General features: G+C 38.6%; 1 long non-coding RNA gene across 1 annotated transcript; it reads left to right on the top strand.

The window, feature by feature from the left end:
* The first annotated feature begins 11,202 nt into the window (after window positions 1–11,202).
* Window positions 11,203–11,915, top strand: LOC141017598 (uncharacterized). Its single transcript, XR_012180660.1, has 3 exons — window positions 11,203–11,291; window positions 11,382–11,425; window positions 11,706–11,915. It is a non-coding gene; the product is annotated as an uncharacterized lncRNA (long non-coding RNA).
* The last annotated feature ends 2,470 nt before the right edge of the window (window positions 11,916–14,385 follow it).

Here is a 14,385-nt window from a genome sequence, read left to right as displayed (position 1 = left end):
AAAACAGTTTGAGTAAGGAGGCTGTGAGGGTGTGTCAGCAGCTGCTGAGCTGTTTGTTCATTATTGAAGGTTGGTTAGTGTTGAAAGACGTGCAGGATGTTTGGTAATCGATAAAAAGTTACAACAGCAGCAGAGGTGTGGAAGTTTGTTCTTGTTGTTGTGAAGAAAAGTGTCGACAATGTCGGATGATGCTGGATGATAAAGAGATGTTAATCTTTAAAGAAATGTCAGATCCTGAGCAAGAAAAGAGAGAGAATTTAATTTGCCCTGAAACCTCCAAAAGTGTTTGTGTCTGAAAAAAAACCCACCACCGACAAATACAATCTATAAGTGAGAAAGTTATATATAAAATGTATATATTATATCCTATATTTGAATATAATATAGAATAGAGTCTAAAATAAAACAACCATGTTTGATTGAAAAACAAGGTGGCAGGGTCCGCCACATATAAACAAAGTAAAACAGTATGAAATTGTGTTGTTCTTTAAGGTCAGTTTGTTTATTCAGTTTATTCAGTCATAAAAACAAATATAGTTTGTTTAGGCTTAGAAAAAAATCATTCAATGAAGATCTTTCTCTTCTCATTAAAATGTCTTCCCCAAAACTACAGAGTGCACCTTTAAAAAACAAAAATGCCACTGCATCTGCATGGGTGTCTTTGCAGAAGTATAAATGCTCACGTCAGCATGCTCACAATGACATCACTAGGTATGATGCTCACTGTGCTCACTGTCATACACAATGTTTACACCAAAAATAGCACATATATGTAGGTTTTCAAATCCACTAAAAACATACCATTGACACCGAGCTTTTGCCTTACAGTGTTCATTTTTCTCATGTCACGTTACTTTTTAAATATCTTTTACTTCAGTTTCTCAATACATGCCTACTGCAGGGTGTTTTGACCCCTCAATAAATGCAGATTGTTCCCTTTCCTATTGAAGACAAAAGCTAGGTGTCAGTGGATGTTTTGTCCAATGAGTTCCAATCAGTTTTGTGACAATGCCTTTCATCCTGAGAAGAACATGAGTGTCTGGACCACATTTTAATGGGAATTCATCCAGTAGCGGTGACGATTGTACAGTAATAAAGTCTGGAACAAAGTGATGGATCACCCAAGAGCCATAAAAATACATTTGTATAAGTGATTTGATCCACAATACCTTTAAAAGTATATATGTCTTTAAAAGTCTTTTTGTTTTTTGTTTGTTCAACAGACAGTAACTTTATCTGTCGAGTCAAAATTTAAAATCAAGATCACACTTACTTGGATAAAAATTCTCTTGACTCGTTGACATTTGAATAACATAAGACCTAACTCTCAAATACAAAATAAATTAGTCTTCTTTTTGGAGAAGGAACAAAAAGGGAAATTGCATGTCTAAAGTCATTGCACAGACAGACATTCAACAGAATAAGGAACTAACGGCTCATTAACCACTGACACACCAGCACGTCATCATGGTATGAATATTAAAATTTATGCCAGATGTGATTTCAACATGATGATTTTCTGTATCTTGGTTGTTTTTATGTTTGATTTCTGCATGTTTGTCTTTGTGTGTTTTTGTTTATCAAGTCTTTAAATCAAATATTTTCTCTCTCACTGACAGAAATGTAAAATTAGGCAACCAGGAGGAAGTGGCGCCAACATTTTACACAACGAAGGAAAACGTTCAATCTGATGAAACATTAGTTCATTAGACCGACTGAAAGAGAGCAGAATGTCTGGTTTCAGATGGATTTCACTGTGTCTGATGCTGAGTCATTTACCAGGTGAAATAATCATTAAAGACATATTGTTTGTTATTTACAGAAGCCCTGAGAGGCAAGTGATGATCCCTTTCTCATCAAGTCGAATCTGTATTGTTTTATTTTTTTATCTGTGGAAATAGGTTAAAAGATGTTTTGGCAGGATAAAAAATACACTTTTTGTCAGGATCATTCATTCAAGTGTTTGTTTTGATTTTGAATGTGTTCTTAATTCTGAGGTAGACACTTTTTTTCACCTCTTTTTACATTTAATAAAAAGTAACTTAGAATATGAAACTGAGCAAACCTTTTTCATGCTGGAACTCCTGGCAAAACATTGTTTGTTTGTTGTTTGTTTGTTTGTTTGTTTGTTTGTTCATTTTTTTGTTAGACCTGTGCATAAGTCATAAACACAGGGGAGAAAACAAGAAATTGGTTAGAAAATTGATCATCATAATTTTTTTTTGTCCCACTCGCCTCTCACATCTTCAGACAGACGGCATTCATTCAATTTTCATTTTCAGCTCGATGATGTGATCTTGTAAGCATTTTGTTTGTATTACTTATCTTAACCTTAAGTTTTCTCCACTGCAAACACAACTGCGTTTTCATTAAAATGACTTTTCTCTCTCTCTCTCTCTCTCTCTCTCTCTCATTTCCTGCGCAGTGATAACTGGACAATATATCCGCTTTATTGTCAGGACAGGAGATGAGGTCACCTTGCCTTGTGGAAATGTGATACAGGAGCAGGATAAATGTAACCGCACTACCTGGAGCGTCCGTCATTTTAACGGCGCATCAGTAGAGCTCATTAGTTTTGGGCAGATTGGTGAAACAGCCAAAGCTAAATCAGACAGACTGAGTGTCACAGAGAACTGTTCTCTGGTTATAAAGAACGTGACATTCGAAGATGGTGATCTCTACACCTGCAAACAGGAATCAGGAAAACATGAAGAGACTCATGTTCATCTGTTTGTCATTATCAGTGAGTATTTACATCACAATGTTGGTTGCACATTACAATATTAATAATGATTACAGTGATGAAGTTTTATTTGGCTGTTATTGTCTTTAATGATATCTCCGTCGTCACCAGTGACTGAACATCAGGAGGCTGATAAAGTGACATTAAACTGCTCTGTGCCGACTCCTGGATGGTGTGACCAGACACTGAAGTGGCTGTATGAGGATACGTATGTGGATAAATACAACAAAGACATGAAGATTTCGCGGTCTGGGTGCTCAGTGACTGTGACATTTCCTTCCTCTTTTCTAAAGCATCATCAGTTGTTCAAATGTGAAGTGACTGATATTTACAGCACAGCAAAGGAGCAGTTTCTCTTCAGCCGTCAGTCCTCAGGTGAGATCACGATGAGCTGTTTGTAATCACCTCATCCCGATGTAACAACTACATTTGATGATGTGATGGATCTTAACTTTTGAGGTTCTTGAGTTTTAGAAATCAGGTATTTTCTCATTTTACAGTTTGTTGGTCAGCTAAATCGCCCAAATAAAACATTAGCTAAGTATAATTCTGCAAAACCATGGATAAGTTTCTTTATGTTGCAACTTAACATCTGTCTATGTTGAATTTAATATTTCTCTCTTGTCACAATGCTTTGTTTATGCTTTGGTTGGGTTGAGGCACAAAGAACACTTTGTTAAATTTAGGAAAGCATCACTGATTGGCTTAAAATGCCTGTTTTGGTCAACGATCATGGACGGAGATGGTTTGAATTCCCGTGAAAAACAGCTGCCAGGATGTGTTAGCAGTGAATATTTCTGCAAACAACACATACGTCCAAGGTTGTCATGTGTACCAAATGTGGCATATCACCTTCACATTATATGATTATCAGAGAGCAGCAGGAGATGGAGGGGAGAGTGGTGGCGTTATTACAGCCAACGAGGCTGACAAACAGGTGACCAGAGTTTGACTCACACCACTGGATCATTTTGGAGTCATTCCCAGCTGTTTTTGTGGCATCAACGTCGGCTTTTGTTTGAGGCACCATGGAGACATTTTCATTAATTTTTGTGGCATCAAAATCGGCTATTTTACACAGGAAGCTGGACCATCTCCTTCCTTGAACGTGGCGACCAAAACAGGCATTTAAGCCAAACCATGATGTTTTCCTAACCCTAACCAAGTGGTTTTTGTGCTTAAACCAAACCAGAGCAAAAACACAGCATTGTGAAAGTTCAACCTAAACAAACAGAAAGTTGCAGCATAAAGAAACAATGAGTTTTAACTTTTCAGTGGTTTTGCCGAAACGTACTTGGCTTACATTTATTTTGGGGATTGGGTGTCCTTAATATTACACAGAGAAGTAACTGCAGTCAGCAGCCTTGTAGGATGTGAAAGGTAACTAATTAGCATATAATGTGAATGTGATATGATACATTTTTGCACATGTCAACCTTGGAAGTATCTTTGGTTTGCAGGAACCTTAACTGCTAACATTATATCCTGGTGACGGGGCTGTGTTGGTTTTTGTCTTTTAATTTGTCAGGTGAAGATGCAACAATGAGATCGACATCAACAGCAGAACCAACAACAACGTCATCAACAACAACACAAGAAGGTGAGTGAAAAGATTAGTCGTGTTTCCAGCATGAAACAATTCCAAGAGTAGTTCATACACATTTATACATTGGTGCAGATTTTAGTAAAAATGTAAATTTACAAAGGAGGTATCAATGTTTTTATTTTCCCATCATCCACCACTCCCACACAAACTACTGTGGATCAATTATTTGTTGAGATATTTCAGTCTCGACCGAAGTGGTGGACTGACCGCCTGACATTTCCATCCCCAGAGCCACGTCACTGACATGACTAAACACATGTGTTGTGCTCCTGATGTTTGATGATAACTTTGTTCTCTGACATGATGTTTCTGCTCCACAGCTCGTACAGATTGTTCTGTTGTCAACTACATCATGTTGGTTCTGCGTGTGGCTGAACTCGTCCTGATTACTGTGATTACTGTTCTTCTCATCAGAGCTCGAGGTGAGAAACTTCACACCAACATTTGTTTGGACTGATGAACACAAACTGTCAGTTTAGAGCTGAAATGTTACTCTGTGCTTTATTTTCCAGGGAACCAGAGACCAGTGAGGCGTTCACGTGCAGCAGCCAACCAGGTAAATATATATATATAAACAAATAACAGTGAGTGATGGTGCATTCAGGTGTTGTCAGATTATTTATTTCTTGTGTTAAATGTGGGTCAATGATGTGAAAGTTGTCAGTTAAAGTGTGTCAGAGTGACAGTTTGTTTGTGTTGTGTTTCACAGGTGGATCATGATGAAGATGAAGATGATGGTTTGGTGAAATATGAAAACTGTGGAGACACTTCTGCCTCTGTCAGACTCCACAGAAGAGTTCAGAGCTGATTTGAAGATTTCCTGCTTGTTGTTGAAGCTGCAGCAGCTTGAGCTCAGTTTCATGTCTCTGTGTGCAGAAGAACTCATCTTAACTCACTTTCATTTAGCATTGTTGTTCACATATTTGTGTGTGTGTTTGAATGTGTTTTCAGCCTTAATGGAGTCAGTAACAGTCTTCTCTTTATTATATCTGTTAACAATATCATCTGCAAATAAAGACATCTTCACCACTTCACTCTACACTGTGTTTTGTGACTCCTTCATGTACTAACAGTGTCATAATGGAAAGTGAATATTCTCTACTATGAATGTCTTGACTCTACTAGTAGTAAACCTTCCCTCTGGTGGCTTGAACAGCTCTGTTCTCTCTGGACACTAAAATATGTCTTAATACAGATAGAAATGCAGCCAAAGTGAGCTGAGAATGTCCAGAAATCTAATAACTCAGGCTACTTTCAGAAGGTTTGGATGCACATGACCACCTACTCTGACCTAAAATGATGTAAATACATTTCACACATCTTAAATGTCCAACTAGTCGTGTCTGCAGTGAGCATACAGCATGAAAAACCTCCAGACCACAGGTGAAGTATTGTAACTGTCCAGTTGAACAGCACATATTGTGGAGGCTTGATGCTGCTGTTGTACCCACATTCTCATCAAAACACTTCCCCTTCACTTCTCTGAGAGAAACAAGTGCAGAGAAAGAAGGAGGAACCAACAGGCCTCAGACCACTAACATATGTGTGAAACACGTCAGTGTCACAAATACCACAGGTGAAGTATTGTAACTGTCCAGTTGAACAGCACATATAGTGGAGGCGTGACAGTTAAAGACAGTTCAGTCAGGACGCTCATCAGTGTTTAAACCGTTTGTTGTAACTAGTCTCAGTGAGTCCAAACCTTCCAGGAGTTCAAGTGGTTTTCAACAGAATTTGATAAGCGCCTCTTTGTCTTCTGTCCTAATAAAGTGTGTTCCTGTGTGTTTCTCATGTTTCTCATGGTGTGCCAGGAGATGCAAGAATCTGTGACTATTGTGACCTGAATGAGGTGGAGAATGAAAATCTTTTTTTTTTTTATTTTATACTGTCCTTTATATCATGATTTACTAATATTATTATGTGTGCTTCTTTTGATTTGATTTGGGTATTGTGTCTTGTGTTCAGGGGGCTGTATTTACGTATCTGTTCTTTTTACCCCCTGGAATGTTTTTATTTGGGGGCGGTCTATTGAGTTGGATGATGCCTCTGTTGTGATGTTGATGTATTGTGCTGCTAGATGATGGAGGGCTGACATGCTGAAATGTTTGATTTGTTGTAAGTTAGTGAGTCAGGTAAATGACACAAAACTAAAATATTGATTCATGTTTATCTGCTCATCATTAGAGACTCAAACCTGCAGAGCTCTGCTGCTGTTGTACCCACATTCTCTTCAAAACACTTCCCTTTAGGTTCTCTGAGAAATATAAGTTCAAGGAAAGAAGGATGAACCAACAGACCTCAGACCACTAACACATCATCTTCACACTGTCAACTTCTTCCTCTTCTCCTTCTTCTTCTTCTCTGGAGATGAAACATTTCACTGTTAATTTCTGTGAAAGTGGAAGTTTTGACAGAGTTTTTGGCTGTTAATCATCTACAAGATATTCAGATGGATAAAAACATAAAACAGACTAAAATTAAGAATGAGGAAGTGACATCATATGAACCACAGGAAGTAGGTGGAGCCTCTCCTCGACTAAAGCACGACTTTAGAAACTCAGATGATCATAAGAACAGAGACAGAAGAAGGAGAGAGACAGAGAATCATGATGGTCGAGTTCAAATGGATTCAAATGTCTTTATTTCTCACAGCGATGCTTCAGTTCACAGGTAAGAAGACGTATATCACATATAGAAATGGAAGGTGCATTGAAGTTTCTTTATTGGGTACATTGGATTCAACTAAGACAAGAAAATCTATTAATATTTGTCTTTAACATTTTGTAATGCTGTTAATGTTATTATTATTCTATTGAACAGATATTGTTTATTGTTTGTGATATAGTTATGCCATTTGACCTCTGCCGGAACTGCGTGTTAGTGACAGATTTCCTGTGTTGTGGTCAGGGAGTTCTGGTTTTGAGTACGGTGTTGCTGAAGATCGCTCGCCTGCTTCGGTGTGGACTAAAAGTCTGTCTGCATCGGAGCTAGAGCGTTTCATGGTATCTGGTACCTACCTATGTGTTCAGCAACTCTTCAGTAAAAGTCTGTAAAGTGAGATAATCACGTTCATCGCGCACGTACACTTATATCCCGTTAGCCGAAGCTAACAATATTGAGTTTTCTGAACTTTTGGAATCAAGGATAAAAAAATAATCATCACACGAACAATGAACATAAACATTTTCTCATTTCACCAGTTTTTCTTATATTTATCTCTCATCTTCAACAGCAGTAACTGGACTTAATCACACCTCCATCACTGCCAGAGTTGGAGATGAAGTCACTCTGCCTTGTGACAATGTGATCAAACATCAGGACAAATGTGACAGTACTTCCTGGCTTGCCAGTCGTTCTGTCGGGGTAACAGCGAAACAGCTGGTTATTCTTGGACGGATCAGTAAAAGTGAGATTCCCAAATCTAAATCAGACAGACTGATGGTGACAGAGAGCTGTTCTCTGGTTATTAAAAATGTCACAGTGGAGGATGTTGGTCGTTACAGCTGCAGACAGTTCAACAAATCAGGAAAACAACAAGGTGAAGATGCTCTGGTTCATCTGTCTGTTGTTAACGGTGAGTATTTAAATCTTAATGTTTTTACATCAAACTGTTTTGTTAGGACAAAATACTAAACATTACAAAACTAATGATGACAGTGATGAAGTTAATTTTATTCTTGTTGTCTTTCTGTTTCATCTTCACCAGTGAAGAAACACCAGGTGGATGATAGAGACATCTTGATCTGCTATGTGGTGACATATCGTGGATGTGGACACACAGTGAAGTGGCTGTATGATGATAATATGGATGGAGTGGAGACAGAACAGCATACCTGTGCTGCCAGGGTGACATTTAAAACTCCTCATCTTAATCAGAAGTCAAACTATTACAAGTTACCTGAGTGTGAAGTGACAGATGATCAGAGTGGACAAACGCTGCTGTGGAATGATAACTCAGGTACATTTGGTCTGATTTCATGAATCATAATTTTAAGATGAATTAATAATTAATTCTCAGTGAGTCTCTTTGGATGGTAAACACCAGGTATCATATTATCATTTGTGATGTGTTATCATTTCATGTCCTATTCAACAATGAAGGAAGCAAGACATCATCTGCAGAGGACGACACTCGACCACAACTAGGTACACAATTCAATTAAATTCAATTCAAAGGGGCTTTACTGGCATGAAAGTTTTACAACAATGTTGCCAAAGCATCAAAACACAACTTGTCCAATCATTTGGACAGAACATAACAAATAACAACACAAACACCACAACACTAAGATTGATTTACATTAATTATATATACAGTATATACACAGTGTGCGTGCGTGTGCCTGCGTGTGTGTGTGTGTGTGTGTGTGTGTGTGTGTGTGTGTGTGTGTGTGTGTGTGTGTGTGTGTGTGTGTGTGTGTGTCGGTCATTCACTGTCCGTCAGGTTGTGGCATGTTGACACATATTGGGCAGCGAGGTATACCCTGTCTCCTTCTCCCAGGAGTATTTTTAATTTTGATATGTCGTTTAGCTCTTTGAACTCTGAGATTACCGAATTAAACTTATTAGAATCAGAATCAGAATCAGAATCAGAATCAGCTTTATTGGCCAAGTATGTGAAGCACATACAAGGAATTTGACTTCGTTTTTTTCTTAGCACCCGATGTACATAGACGTAAACATGAACATAAACATAACGTAACAAACATTCAACTAGAAGGAACAAGAACAACAAAGAACAGTAAGTTAGAAAGTGTTCAGAGGTCCGGTCTATTATAAATATATATTTAAGTATATGTATATTATATTATTTACAGTGAGGATTTATGTACATATAAAGTGCAATGTAGTCTGTAAATGTAGAGACTGAGTGGATGATATTGGAGTCAGGGGGGTTACTGACACTGGGTGACTGATCTTGTGTTCATCAGTGTGATGGCCTGGGGGAAGAAACTGTTCTTGTGTCTGGTTGTTTTGGCGTACAATGTTCTGTAGCGCCTGCCGGAGGGGAGAAGTTCAAACAGATTGTGTCCAGGGTGATGGGTCTGCAGAGATGTTTCCTGCCCGTTTCCTGACTCTGGATGAGTATAGGGCCTGGATGGTGGGCAGTTTAGCACCAATGATTTTTTCTGCAGTCCTGATTGTCCGTATCAGTCTTTTCCTGTCCTGTTTGGTGGCTGATCCAAACCAGACGATGATGGAGGTGCAGAGAACAGACTGGACTATTGCCGTGTAGAACTGGATCATCAGCTCCTGGGGAAGGTTGAACTTCCTGAGTTGACGCAGGAAGTACATCCTTAAAATAAATGTTCCTCGTTTCATTGAATGTTTTACATTGTAGGAGAAAGTGCATCTCTGTCTCAACCTCACCTGTCGAGCAGTGACCACATATTCTGTTTTCTATTGGTTGCCATGATTGTTTGTGTCTTCCTGTTTGGATTGTCAGGTTGTGGTCACTGAGCCTGTACTTGGTGAGGATCTGTCTCTGCTTTCTATCTCTGACAGTAGAGAGATATTCTGCTAATTCATAATCTCTTTTTAGGGCTAGATAACATTCTGATTTACTTTGGCTTTTAGTTTCTTCTTTCCAATGTTCCAGGGAGGTTTCTTTACATTGTGTTATAATTTGCTTTACTCTGATTGGTGTTTGGAGAGCAGTGTTGTTGTGAGGCTGGTCAGACTGTCTGAGAGGGGGCAGTTAGCCTCAGTACCAGCTGACATAGGGGACTCTTTTCTGGGCTCAGCTCTTGAGTTTGGAGGGCTTTGGAGTGGAGGGTGTCTCGGGGGCTGGATTTCAGGTGGTTAAAAAAGTTGAGCGTTCTCTTATGAATGTTAATTATCAGTGGGTATCTGCCTATTTCTGCTCTACATGCATGTGTTGGTGTGTTTCTGTGTACATGTAAAATGTGTCTGCAGAATTCTACATGTAAAGACTCTGTTGGATGTTTGTCCCAACGGGTATAGCTCTGATGACTGAGTGGACCCCATAGCTGTTGCTGTAGTCCTTGTCCAGTAGGAGACAGTAGAAGAAGGTCATCAGCATAAAACAGAGAATTCACCTCTCTATCTAGGAGGGAGAGGCCAGGAGCAGCACATTGATCTATCTCAACAGCAAGTTCATTTATATACACATTAAATAAAGTCGGACTTAAATTGCAGCCCTGGCGTACACCTCTTCTCTGGGTGAAGAATTCAGTTTGTTTGTCTCCAATTTTAACAGCACACATATTTTCCAAATACATTGATTTAACCAGATCATACATTTTGCCCCCTATACCACAGTGTAGAAGCCTGCAATAGAGCCTCTCTCTCTGTCTCTCCCTCTCTGTCTCTCTCTCTTCCTGAATGTTTGGAAATGCTCAACACAGTGGTTGTAAACAAATATTATTTTGAAATAATTGCATTCATACACAACCAATTACAAAAGCAAACAAATATTTTGTAACTTAGCCATTCAGCCATATAGTCACGAGTTAAAACTATCAAACGATTATTTAAACACTTCTGAAAGTCACTTGTAATCTTCTTCTCTTTTAGGGAAATGATTTTGGAACTAAACAGGAAGCTGCAGCCAGAATGTTGTTTCTAACATGAGAAGCAACTTTTATTTCTATGAATCACTTGAATTGGATTTTCACAGATCAAAAACATTTTCTTAAGTGTCCAAATTATTTCAAATGCTCATTAATGAGACGACAAGTCTGCAGCTGTTATCTTAGTGTCAGCGACCGCCTGACATTTCCATCCCCAGAGCCACGTCACTGACATGACTAAACACGTGTTGTGCTCCTGATGTTTGATGATGACTTTGTTCTCTGACATGATGTTTCTGCTCCACAGCTCGTACAGATTGTTCTGCTGTCGACTACATCATGTTGGTTCTGCGTGTGGCTGAACTCGTCCTAATTACTGTGATTACTGTTCTTCTCATCAGAGCTCGAGGTGAGAAAATTCACACCAACATTTGTTTGGACTGATGAACACAAACTGTCAGTTTAGAGCTGAAATGTTACTCTGTGCTTTATTTTCCAGGGAACCAGAGACCAGTGAAGCGTTCAGGTGCAGCAGCCAGTCAGGTAAAGATCAGATCAGACAGGAGCTCGTGGTGCGTTCAGGTTCAGCTGACTCAGTATATAAACATCAGTTGGGAGGAACATTTGGAGCACTTTTGGGATAATATGTACACACACACACACATATATATATATAAATATATATACAAGTAACAGTAAGTGATGGTGCGTTCAGGTGTTGTCAGATTATTTCTTATTTCTTGTGTTAAATGTAGGTCAATGATGTGAAAGTTGTCAGTTAAAGTGTGTCAGAGTGACAGTTTGTTTGTGCTGTGTTTCACAGGGGGATCATGATGAAGATGAAGATGATGGTGTGGTGAAATATGAAAACTGTGGAGACACTTCTGCCTCTGTCAGACTCCACAGAAGAGTTCAGAGCTGATTTGAAGATTTCCTGCTTGTTGTTGAAGCTGCAGCAGCTTGAGCTCAGTTTCATGTCTCTGTGTGCAGAAGAACTCATTTTAACTCACTTTCATTTAGCATTGTTGTTCACATATTTGTGTGTGTGTTTGAATGTGTTTTCAGCCTTAACGGAGTCAGTAACAGTCTTCTCTTTATTATATCTGTTAACAATATCATCTGCAAATAAAGACATCTTCACCACTTCACTCTACACTGTGTTTTGTGACTCCTTCATGTACTAACAGTGTCATAATGGAAAGTGAATATTCTCTACTATGAATGTCTTGACTCTACTAGTAGTAAACCTTCCCTCTGGTGGCTTGAACAGCTCTGTTCTCTCTGGACACTAAAATATGTCTTAATACAGATAGAAATGCAGCCAAAGTGAGCTGAGAATGTCCAGAAATCTAATAACTCAGGCTACTTTCAGAAGGTTTGGATGCACATGACCACCTACTCTGACCTAAAATGATTTAATACATTTCACACATCTTAAATGTCCAACTAGTCGTGTCTGCAGTGAGCATACAGCATGAAAAACCTCCAGACCACAGGTGAAGTATTGTAACTGTCCAGTTGAACAGCACATATTGTGGAGGCTTGATGCTCTACATCGTGACACTTAAAGACAGTTCAGTCAGGACGCTCATCAGTGTTTGAAGCGTTTATTGTAACTAGTCTCAGTGAGTCCAAACCTTCCAGGAGTTCAAGTGGTTTTCAACAGAATTTGATAAGCGCCTCTTTGTCTTCTGTCCTAATAAAGTGTGGACTGTGTGTTCCTGTGTGTTTCTCATGTTTCTCATGGTGTGCCAGGAGATGCAAGAATCTGTGAATATTGTGACCTGAATGAGGTGGAGAATGAAATTCATTTTTATTTTATTCTATTCTGTCCTTTGTATCATGATTTACTAATATTATTATAATATTGTTTAAAAAAGTGCATGTTTGAGATTTAGATTTGATAGTAAATCAGTAGTACTGAGGATGGAGCTATAGTTGAATAACTCTTTGATAATGTTTTTCATTCTCTGAATATGTCTCCAAAACATGGGATAGTGAACAGTAACATACAATAGATAAATTCCTCTCTTTTGGACTGAAGACGTTTGATTTATGAACTGGATTGAATATACAGAGTCTGGCACTAATGGATGCAGATGTAGATTTTTACTTTTTATGATTTATTCATTAATTTTAGTTTTGTGTGCTTCTTTTGATTTGATTTGGGTATTGTGTCTTGTGTTCAGGGGGTTGTATTTACATATCTGTTCTTTTTACCCCCTGGAATGTTTTTATTTGGGGGCGGTCTATTGAGTTGGATGATGCCTCTGTTGTGATGTTGATGTATTGTGCTGCTAGATGATGGAGGGCTAACATGCTGAAATGTTTGATTTGTTGTAAGTTAGTGCGTCTGAATAATTCCATGAGGGATGGTCAGGTATATGACTAGACATGAAAATAAAATATTGATTTATGTTTATCTGCTCATCATTAGAGACTCAAACCTGCAGAGCTCTGCTGCTGTTGTACCCACATTCTCATCAAAGCTCTTCCCGTTTGGTTCTTGGAGAAATTTAAGTTCAAAGAAAGAAGGATGAACCAACAGACCTCAGACCACTAACACATCATCTTCCCACAGTCAACTTCCTCTTCTTCTTCTTCTGCTCAGAAGATGAAACATGTCATTGTTCATTTCTGTAAAAGGGGAAGTTGTGACAGAGTTTTTGGCTGTTTGGACATTTACAAGATATTCAGACAGATTAAAACATGAAACAGACTAAGATTAAGAATGAGGAAGTGACACCATATGAACCACAGGAAGTAGGTGCAGCTTCTCTCGACTAAAGCACGACTTTAGAAACTCAGATGATCATAAGAACAGAGACAGAAGAAGGAGAGAGACAGAGAATCATGATGGTTGAGTTCAAATGGATTCAAATGTCTTTATTTCTCACAGCGATGCTTCAGTCCACAGGTAAGAAGACGTATATCACATATAGAAATGGAAGGTGCATTGCAATAATGTACTTTATTAAATATATTTGATTGAAGTAAGACAACAAAATGTGTTGTTTGTTTACAACATGGTGAGTTTAGTGAACTTTTAGAAACAAGGATAAAGAAATATCACAGATTTTTTCTCATTTCAGTTTATTTTCCATATTTTTCTCTGATCTTGTAAACAGGAGCAGCTGAAAACCTTCCAGCCTCCTTCACTGTCAGAGTTGGAGATGACGTCACTTTGCCTTGTGAAAATATGATAAAGGAACAGCAAAAATGTGACGGCACTGTCTGGACCTTCAATGATTCAAGAAGCACATCAGCAGTAGAGCTGGTTACATTTGGACAGATTGGTGAAAATGCCAAAGCTAAATCAGACAGACTGAGTGTTACAGAGAACTGTTCTCTGGTTATGAAGAATGTCACAGTCGAGGATGTTGGTCGTTATAATTGCCGGCAATACAAATCAGACATACGTCAAGGTCAAGACTCTGTGGTTTATCTGTCTGTTGTCTCCGGTGAGTATTTACATCATAATGTTTTCAGATCAAACTGTGAAA

The sequence above is a fragment of the Pagrus major genome, chromosome 22 (genome assembly GCF_040436345.1).
Source record: "Pagrus major chromosome 22, Pma_NU_1.0".
Classification (NCBI taxonomy): domain Eukaryota; kingdom Metazoa; phylum Chordata; class Actinopteri; order Spariformes; family Sparidae; genus Pagrus; species Pagrus major.
The sequence above is the reverse complement of the archived record's forward strand: the minus strand, read 5'-3'. Positions and strand labels throughout refer to the sequence as shown.